Raw genomic sequence first — 8942 nt, 5'->3', positions numbered from 1 at the left:
TTGGAGCTGGATGAGCACTGTGGGCCTTTGCAACACAGGCCATTTTAGGATTCTTTGGCTTATTAGGAAGAAGTTCTTATCAGAAGGAGTGATGGATGATGCAGTGGTACAGGCTGCCCTGGGAGTCATCCTTGGAGGTGTTACAGAACTGTGGAGATGTGGCACTGAGGGATGTGGTCAGGGGACACGGTGGGGTGGGCTGGGGTTGGACTTTGGGATCTTAGTGGGTTTTTTCCAACCTTAATAATTTTGTGATTCTCATGGAGCAGACTGAAGGGTGATGGCCAGGGCTGAGGGTGAGGAATGAAACCAGAGGAAATACAGATTGAAAAGGAAGCTTTTGTTCTTGACAGGGTGATAAGACTGGAGTGTCTTATCTGGGATGGGTCATCCTTCACTGCAGGGCTCTGATATGGAATGAAAGATGTGCTGTAATTCATAGTGCTGTTAATTCATAACGGGAAAAGAAAAAAGCCAACCTTAAACTCCTATTACATTGCTGTTGGTGGCCAGAATGAATCTGTTTATGTTTCCTTTTCAGTTTGGAGTTGAATCTGGGCTTAGACGTGAATTCCAGCTGTCCGCATAACTTTCTGTCTATTGAGATATGTCTGAGCAGGATGAGGGGCAATCCTCCTAATTCCCAGCAGTGTTTCTACCTGACCTGTGCCTCAGTGACCAGTGGTGGGGGTGAGTCTGGCATCCATCCCAACTGCCATGCAGCAGCAGCATGGGTCCCGAGCCAGGAAGGCGAAATGGACTCCTTAGAAAGGGTTTGTGGCACTGCCTGCTACATCTGATGGATGCTGGAACAGTACATGCAAGGTGTCAGGCCTGAAGGATGCTTTAAATTCATAGAATCATACAATGACTTGGGCTGGAAGGGACCTTAAAGCCCAATCCCAGCCCTCTACTGTGGTCAGGCTGCCCAGGGCCCCATCCAGCCCGGCCTTGGGCACCTCCAATGATGGGGCACCTCTCAGGTCTGACACCATCACACAGCTCCTGCTCCAGAGCAGAGCTCAGATGTCAGCTCCCTTCCACTCCACTCTCTGCTTTAATTAAACTTCTCACCGCTTCATTTCGGTTTGCTTTTTGTTTGTTTTTTCCCTCTCCAGTCTGCAGATTTCCAGGTTACTTAATGAGGGAGAAAAATTCTCCCCTCCACCCCCCGAACTGCCTCCCCCTTCTTTCATGTCAAGGGCCACGTTTGGATTGGAGCTCGGCGAAGTTTCTGTGTCATTTCCTGTTGCTGCCCGCCCCGACACCGCTCCCAAACACACTCACACACACTCACACACTCATACACGCTCTTTGCCGCTGCTCCGGGGCTGAGAGCAGCCGCTGCCGCACCGCTCCGCCGTCCCAGCAGAGCCGAGCGGTAACACAACTCCCTTCTCCCAGCAGCGCTTTTATTTTGATCCCAGACAGCCGGGTTTGAAGGCACAGCCGCTGTGCTCGGTGTTGAAGGCAGAGCCGCTGTGCTCGGTGTTGAAGGCACAGCCGCTGTGCTCCGTGTTGAAGGCACAGCCGCTGCGCTCTTCTTGCTCAAGAACTTCCTTGCCGAGCGCTGGGGATGCGGAGCTGACTCGGCTGCGGGGCTCGGGCTGCTGTGCGGACGGGAAGGCGAAGGAGGAACCATCCCGGCCGTGCAGAAGGTAGGGAAGGGATGGAAGGAAGGGCTGCGCCGAGTGCTCTGCTGCCTGTTTGTCTTTAAGCTCCAGCCCCGCGTGTGCCTCGCTGGGGGGTTTTTGGGCTGGTTGGTGTGTGTGTGCGGGCACGGCGGCTGCTGCCTGAAACAACTGATGCTTGCTGGAATCTGTATTGCACTCTCTCAGTGTGGGCACAGATCAGCTGCCGTGTGTACAGACCTGCCTGCGATCTCTTTCCTCTGGCATCCCCTTATTTGCTTGCCGAAAGCACGTATATTTATTTATTTGGTGAGAAAACGGCACAAATGTTTGTGCTTTAAAGTGGAGCAGCTGTGACTTCATCGGCTATTTCTGTCCAGCTCGTTTTGACTGTTTCTCGGACAAGCAGAGCGTAACAAAGTGACAGCTCTGTCCCGGGCCATGTGCTGGAGCCCGATCCTGGAGCTCTCAGGGTTAAGGCCTTCCTTGAACTCACTGACACAGGGCAGTAGATTCCAGCATGTCAGTACAGAGGGAGAGAAGAGCTTGCAGGGCACTATATGCCGTCAGACGGACGGTGGTGCACAACCCCGGGGTCTCCATGGGCAGCATCAGCTGCCAACACCTCCAGCTACGCAGCAGCATTTGGAAGGGCCAACTGTATGTATAATATGTACCAGTTAATTAGGAGCGGGGAAGAGCACCTCAGATCTGGCCTTGGGAAGAATGATCTTAGTGCAATGTGTTTAGCTCCAAGTCATTGCTAAACTCGTGCTACTCTCTCAGGTCACCCTTGTTTGATGTTAGTTTAGCGCTGATCTGAGGATGAGAACGCAGTGGGAGAAGGTACAGATGGGGATACACTGAGCACACCTTGAGCACATCGCGTGTTATCTGTATTTACCTATACTTACAAAACCATGACAGCACAGCAGTCTCTTGCTGCAGCCTCCTGCTCATGCACGTCACCTCCCGTGGCCTGGGAACATTGGAGCTCCCTGCCCAGCCCTGGCATTCCTTGTCTTGCTGCCATCGGCAGTGATGGACCCAGGGGACGCTGCTGGCAGCTTTGTTTGGATTTGATTTCTAGGCAAAAGCTCAAAGTTTATTTTACAGTTTCTGTAAGGGAGGGTTTGGTTTTGTTTTTTCTTTTTCTTTCACAATGGAGTTCTGTAGGTAGTGCTTTTTTTAGTCTGCCCATCTCCCAGGCTCATTCTGAATACCGTGCTGCTCCTTACTGACTTGTCAAGGAATGTTCTTTACTTGCAGTGTTTCCCACTGTTGGCCTCGGGCTCTACCAGTGAGCTGGGCTTGGTGGGCTGTCCTGGCACATGGGCACAGCCCTCCACGTGGCTTCTGTGCACTGCTCAGAGCTGGGATAGACCAGGACACTCCGGAAAGGCAGTTTGGATGTTATCACCTTGTTTCAGAGTGTAGGGAAGTTTAATAGTGTGTTGGCAGCTATGCCAGTTGGCTTCGGGGCCAAGGAATGGGCTCTGGCACCATTTAGTTTACTAGCAGAGACACAGTGAAGAGGCTGATGATCTTGTGTAAGAGGGGGAGGAGAGAATTTGTAGCAGGAATTACTCCCAGCACACCTAAGAAATGGTGCTTACCTGGAACTGTGTTTTGTATTTCTAGGTGGGGAAGGGACTGGAGTCAGACTGATGTTTTTGCAGGAGTCCAGCAATTTAACTCTTACGGGAACTGAGTCATTGCGTGTGCAATGTGTCTGGGGGGTCTAACAGTACTTCAGGCACTGCTAGGAGGGTGGTTAGTACCGAAAGTTCTTTAGGAGTCCATCCCTGTGTTCAGATGTTAAGAGAAAATGGCTGTTTCAAATGCAGTTTTGCGTGGTCTGATTCTAAACTATCCTAAGACTTAACCTGTGGATGCTAAGTGGGATCTTGCCTTAGGTAAGACCAATGCAATGTCACCCTTAAATTTTGTGTCTGAATGTGAACCTGCTTCGTCTCAAGCTGATATTGCTCTACTGATTCCAGTGAAGTTATTCCTGATTTACAGCAGTTGAGAGTGGACAGGAGTCCTTTTATTTGGGAACTGGAGGGTGCTGAGTATCACCAGGACCTTTCTGTCTCTGTCTTTCTCACTTCCTCCACGTGTCATGGAACCTTGTGCTGTGTAAAAGCAGATGCTGAAGAGCAGCTCCCTGTCCCATCTCTTTCCTATGTGGGCACGTTCTCCACACCGTGCTTTCAGCGCTGATGGGGCTTTGACAGATGAGTCAAGGGATGGCGATTCCAGTTCTGCTGCTTGCCCTGGGAACGCGCTCTGCAGCCCAACAGACTGCACTGTCTGGAAATATTTCCTGTTGCACAACATAAATTGTCTGTTTCAGCTTAATCCTGTTGTCTTAAATGACGTCACCGAAGTGTTACCTTGAGGAAAACCTCTCTTCTAAACCACCTCGGTGCAGCAGGGAAAGGAGTATTGTGAGAGGCCTCCGGCTGTGAAGACTTCAGTTTCTGCTGGGGTTGGAGCTCCAGTTCCTGTGGTATCTAAGTGCTGATACACAAATTAAGGCAACATCTACATGCTCTACTGAGCCTTCAACTCGCCTGCACAGATCTCCTGTTCATTCTAAGGCCGTGTTGCTACCCGAGGACAGCTCTTGTTCTGCAGGGAGCTGTTGATGGCTGTTCTGTTTATGGGGTATTGCCATAGCAAGGAGGATGTGTAGCTGGGATGGTCAGGAGCCAGAAAGCTGTGTGCCTCCTTCCCTCTCCATCCCTTCCCAAACAGCGACTTGTTTGCGTTGACTATTTTTAAACATGTTTGCTACCAGAGGCTGCAGATCACTGTCAGTCTGAGCTTTGACACTGTGCAGCTCACAGCTGTTTAAAATGGTTTGATGCTGAGGGTGGGATGGTGGCTGGGAATTGCTCCTGACGTAGCTGCCCCAGCTGCTGGTGCTGTGGCATCACTTGCTCCCCAGGGATCCAGCCGGGGGGACCAAAAGCTTTCACACGAGCTCAGAGCTTCTCCTTAATCCTGATTTCTGCTGGGCCTGAAGTGCCGAGCATGAGGTGAGAGGCTGCTGCGTCCCATTGCAATCCCCTCAGCCGTCCCTTCCCTCCCTGGAAGTGTTATTTTTGGTTAATTTATACAAGTCCAGGCCTCCACGCTCAGTCCTGTGGGAGGAAGCTCGGGGCTGGAATTTTGTAATAAAAACCAGATTGTTCTCTTGGGGCAGAATGAAGAAGCCACTCCCGTTGTTTCTCCAGTTCTTGTTAGCTCTTGTTCAGCTTAATCTGGTGACTGTGAGAGGTTTTCTTTCCCCACTGAGAACAAACCTGACCCTGCAGGAGGTCAGCGTTGAGGTGTTGGCTGCGAGGTGTGTGATCTCCACAGAGCCATGGTGGGAGTCCCAGCTCAGGCTCTCTGACTCCATGTTCCTCATGCGGGTTCCCAGCAATGTGCCGGGTCAGATCACTCTGGATGCACCCCGGGCTGTCTGCAATGCTGTACCGCAGCACTGCTGGAGATCAGGACTTCAGGACAGAGTCTGTTCACCTTCATTGCAAGGTGCACAGTGCGCTTCATCTCCTTCTGCGCCAGCAGCAGCTGCCAGTTGCTGCATCAATCAGTTCAGAAAGCATTCTGCGCTCCTACAAAGGGAAGGAAACATTATGGCACTGCCATGGATTCCCCACATTGACTACACTATTTAAATGGCTCTTTCTGACCAATGGCAATGAAGAGACCGCTTTTGCTCTCTTCTTGACTTCTCCTTGAAGTGGTAGTTATTTCTGCAGGGACTGGAGCAATTGAAAGCTGAGAACATTTGAAATGGACACAGTTTGAATACTTTGGTATTGCTGTAGCTGAAATGTACAGAGAACATGCTCTATAAGTCTGAGTTTTCTTCTTGGTTTTCAGTTCCCGTACTAAGAATAATGAGAGTGCTGTGTGAAGCCCGTAGCTCCTCCTCAGTGGCACCTGACTCTCACAGTACCTGCAAGATATGGTTTTAGATTAATAACATACACCTTGTGCTCCTTTTATTTTAATAGCCGCTCAGATTCCCCTCTGAATCCTCTAAAATGATGAAAATTATGCTCGGATTCCAGTTGCTTTTTACCTTCTTTAGAATGCATACATGGACTGTATGTTCTGCAGAGATTTCTATTTCTTTAATGAAATCAGCCTGCTTGTCCTGGCTAGTATAGTGCACGAATGTCACATTTGAATATGTGCTTTTGAGTTCAGTCCTTTCCCTCAGACATGTTACTTTACACTGTACTTTGGCTGCGTTGAACTGCAGAGCTGATTTACTACATCCATGCCCACGAAAGACTGAAATTCCCGACTCCTGTTCTGTTGTTTCTATTTACTATATGCAGCAATCCAGTTTTGGAATAGTTGGCAGACTCTAAGCTTACGTTTCTCATATCTTTTCTTCCCCTTCGTTCAATGGTTACATTGAGGTTCATATATTTAGCAGGTATGGAGTTCAGTGCTTTGTAGAGTAAGAACAGAAAGCTCTGAGAGTGGAATGAATGGCATCATGTGTGTTGTGCCAGGCACCAGATGTACAATAAGGAAAGGACAAAGATGTGACCAGAAGCAGGGAAGCTCCCTTCTCTCTCTTCTGCAAGCAGGAGCTGAAGGCAGGCAGTCATTCCAGTCTACTTGCTGCCTTTTTTCCCCCATTCTTAAGTCTGGACATGTTTGCTGCAGTTCAGAGGTGAGGAGTGCTCCTCAGCCAGCTAAGGAGGCTCGAATGGCAGTGCCAGGAAGGTTCCCTGTCCTCTCCAGTTTTGCATCCAAATGGTTGTCACCTCTCTTCTCTGTCCAAAACCTGCTACAGATGGCCTGAATGGAAGCTCTGCGTATGAGATTTGGGGCTAAATAGCTTTTGCTATTGAATTTTATAGTTTTAAATGCAAACAAGTGCTGCCTTAGGAATTCCCTCCTCTTTGCTCACTTGAAGAAACCCCAGCAGGGCAGACCTGCCAGGTTTGCTGACTTCCTGACCAGCAGCTGTACAGCTGCATTGCATGCAGTGACACAGCAGCAGCAGAAACCCTCCCTGGAGGGCACAGAGCACACGGTGCAGCAGTCAGACCAGCTTCCACCTCTGACTGCACCTCCCTGCCAGGTTCTGCATCGCCTCTCCTTCAGGTGGAGGCTGTGTCAGGCAGCCAACAGCTCATGGCACCGTCAGTGAGAGCTTCCAGCTGAAACCCAGGCCAGGCCTCTCTGCTGTGCCAACCCATTTGTGAGGGCGCAGCCGGAGGCCCATTGACAGGTATCCCTGCCAGCTGGCTGGCTCTCAGCACTTTCTCACTTGGCATGTGGGAACACCTAATTGCCCTGCACAGACACCTCGTCTCCCAGGACAGTCCGTGTGTGCTTACGGGTTCTGAGTCATGCCTGAGAAATTCGGCGCTCTCCTTTTGACCGCATTAGATCCAGGAACATTTCAGGTAGGAGCTCTGGGTTGTGCTGCTGGGCAGGATGCCTACAGCTCCACAGTGATATTGGTTGTAGGTGAACTGAAGTTAACTTTCCATAGCTTGTTTTTGCCAGTGCAAAGGGGAGGCTACAAGGCAGGTAAAGCTTTGTTGGCTTTAATCAGTACTTGCTGAAAAAGGTATGCAAGGCACTGTGTGTGTTACTACTAAGAGAAGTTCTGCACATTAGGAAGGGGGTTGCATGGCAATCATGCCATGTAGTGTCAGTTCATTTTCTAGCAGCACTAAATACTCCCTGATTCTGTCCAGATATTGGCTGTTCTGTTCTTACGAGTTGCTGCTGTGAGGCAGGAGATTGCCTGCAATCCAGGGTCTAGTTTGTTCCCTGCACAGCTTTCACTGTGCAGCTCACTGCCAAGCATCACAGAGCAAAACAACAAGGCAGAGAAGAGTTTGTGAATCTCCATGGAACAACATCAGACAACCAAGCAGACCCATGTGATTTTAGGCAGGGCTCAAGAATTTCATTCCTTCAGCTTCAACCCACAGGGCGAATTTGTTCATTCCCTGGCATTGCAACAATGGTAAAGACTGTGCACCCGCTTGCCCTGACCTGGTGTGCTTGTAAACTGCTTGCTGTTTCTGTTCTGTGACATAACAGCAGTTGCAAAGGAGAGGTAAGGTCAATTCTTAGGTACTCTTCTGCATTTACCCTCACTTGACTGTATAATTATCCTTAAAGCAAAAGTGAATGGTGTGAAAGGCTGCCTCTGCCTCACCACAGCCTTCTTCCAGGGAGCTGTAGAGAGCAATCTGGTCTCCTCTGAGCCATCTCTTCTCCAGACTGAACCATCCCATTCACAATGGTAGGAATTGCTTCTTTCCCAATGGCAGAATGAGAGTGCTGTCTTAAATCCATCTGTCAGAGGTTTAATTCATTCTTGTTTGCAACAATCTCAAAAAACAAAAAGCTCTGTGAGCCTGTTGTGAGTTAGTAATGAGGGAAGGTTGGAAAGAACCCCCCAAACTCTCTGTTGTACACATTGCTTGAAAAAAAGCACTATGTCGGAGTGAGACCTCACAGCACCTCAATTCTCCAGATATTCTCCAAGTATATTGGAAACTGAAACCAGAGGTTGTGTTGACCCTGGAAGAAAAAGCAGATTTCAAACCGGGGCTCAGAAAAAAAACTTCTGACTGCATCAGTATTTCTTCTTGCTTTGTTAATGGATGGATGCAGCTTGCTTGTGTTGTGGTTTAGTCTTGCTTATCTTCTGCGTTTGCATACATTTTGTTTCTGGGTAATTATAGTTGCAAGGTGGGTGGATGAAGAACCACATCATCTCTGTCCTTCTTTCACTGCATTTCTGAGCTTGGGATGCTGCCTTTGAGCAGAGATTTCCCCCAGAGGGTGGTGACGCACTGGCACAGGTTGCCCAAGGAGGCTGTGGATGCCCCATCCCTGATAATTTCCTTGATTTCTCGTATCACCCTGCAGGGGCAGGACTGTAGGGCAATACCAGATTCTTCTATTTGATTTCACTTTAGCTTTCTTGGATGCTGTGTTTCTGCATGTAGGCTCATTACAGCTGCTGTGTGCTGGGAAGGCTTGTAGAAAAATTCTAGCGTGCATTTATTTAAATGATGTCTGTAAAATGTTGGAGCACAGACAGCATGGAGGAGCTGTAGAGCTCCTTCCAAAGAGTTTAAATGGCATCCTTGGCACGAGAACAGTGAGAAATAAAATACCTGTGAGGTGTGCCTGGATGCTGCTCCTAGAATGGGAGCAAAGTTACAAAGAGAAACAGTGGTTTTGTTTCTCCTCAGTGAGAGTTCAGCTATTCCAAGGTTCTACATCTCAAGGCTTTCATCA

At 49.2% G+C, this 8942-nt stretch overlaps 1 protein-coding gene across 3 annotated transcripts in view; it reads left to right on the top strand.

Moving 5' to 3' along the window:
• The window catches only part of EVA1A (eva-1 homolog A, regulator of programmed cell death), a 145200-nt gene that overhangs the window by 93627 nt on the left and 42631 nt on the right, over positions 1–8942 (top strand). Inside the window, exon 1 of one of the 3 annotated variants that reach the window (XM_015859943.2) lies at positions 1267–1658. The exons of the other annotated variants lie outside the window; for them this stretch is intronic. The gene's annotated coding sequence lies outside the window, so the exon portion shown is untranslated. Of the gene's footprint in view, positions 1–1266; positions 1659–8942 lie in introns of those variants that run through there. 3 annotated transcript variants of the gene reach the window in all.

This window comes from Coturnix japonica, chromosome 3 (assembly GCF_001577835.2).
Source record: "Coturnix japonica isolate 7356 chromosome 3, Coturnix japonica 2.1, whole genome shotgun sequence".
NCBI lineage: Eukaryota > Metazoa > Chordata > Aves > Galliformes > Phasianidae > Coturnix > Coturnix japonica.
This window is presented reverse-complemented; position numbering and strand designations above follow the sequence as displayed.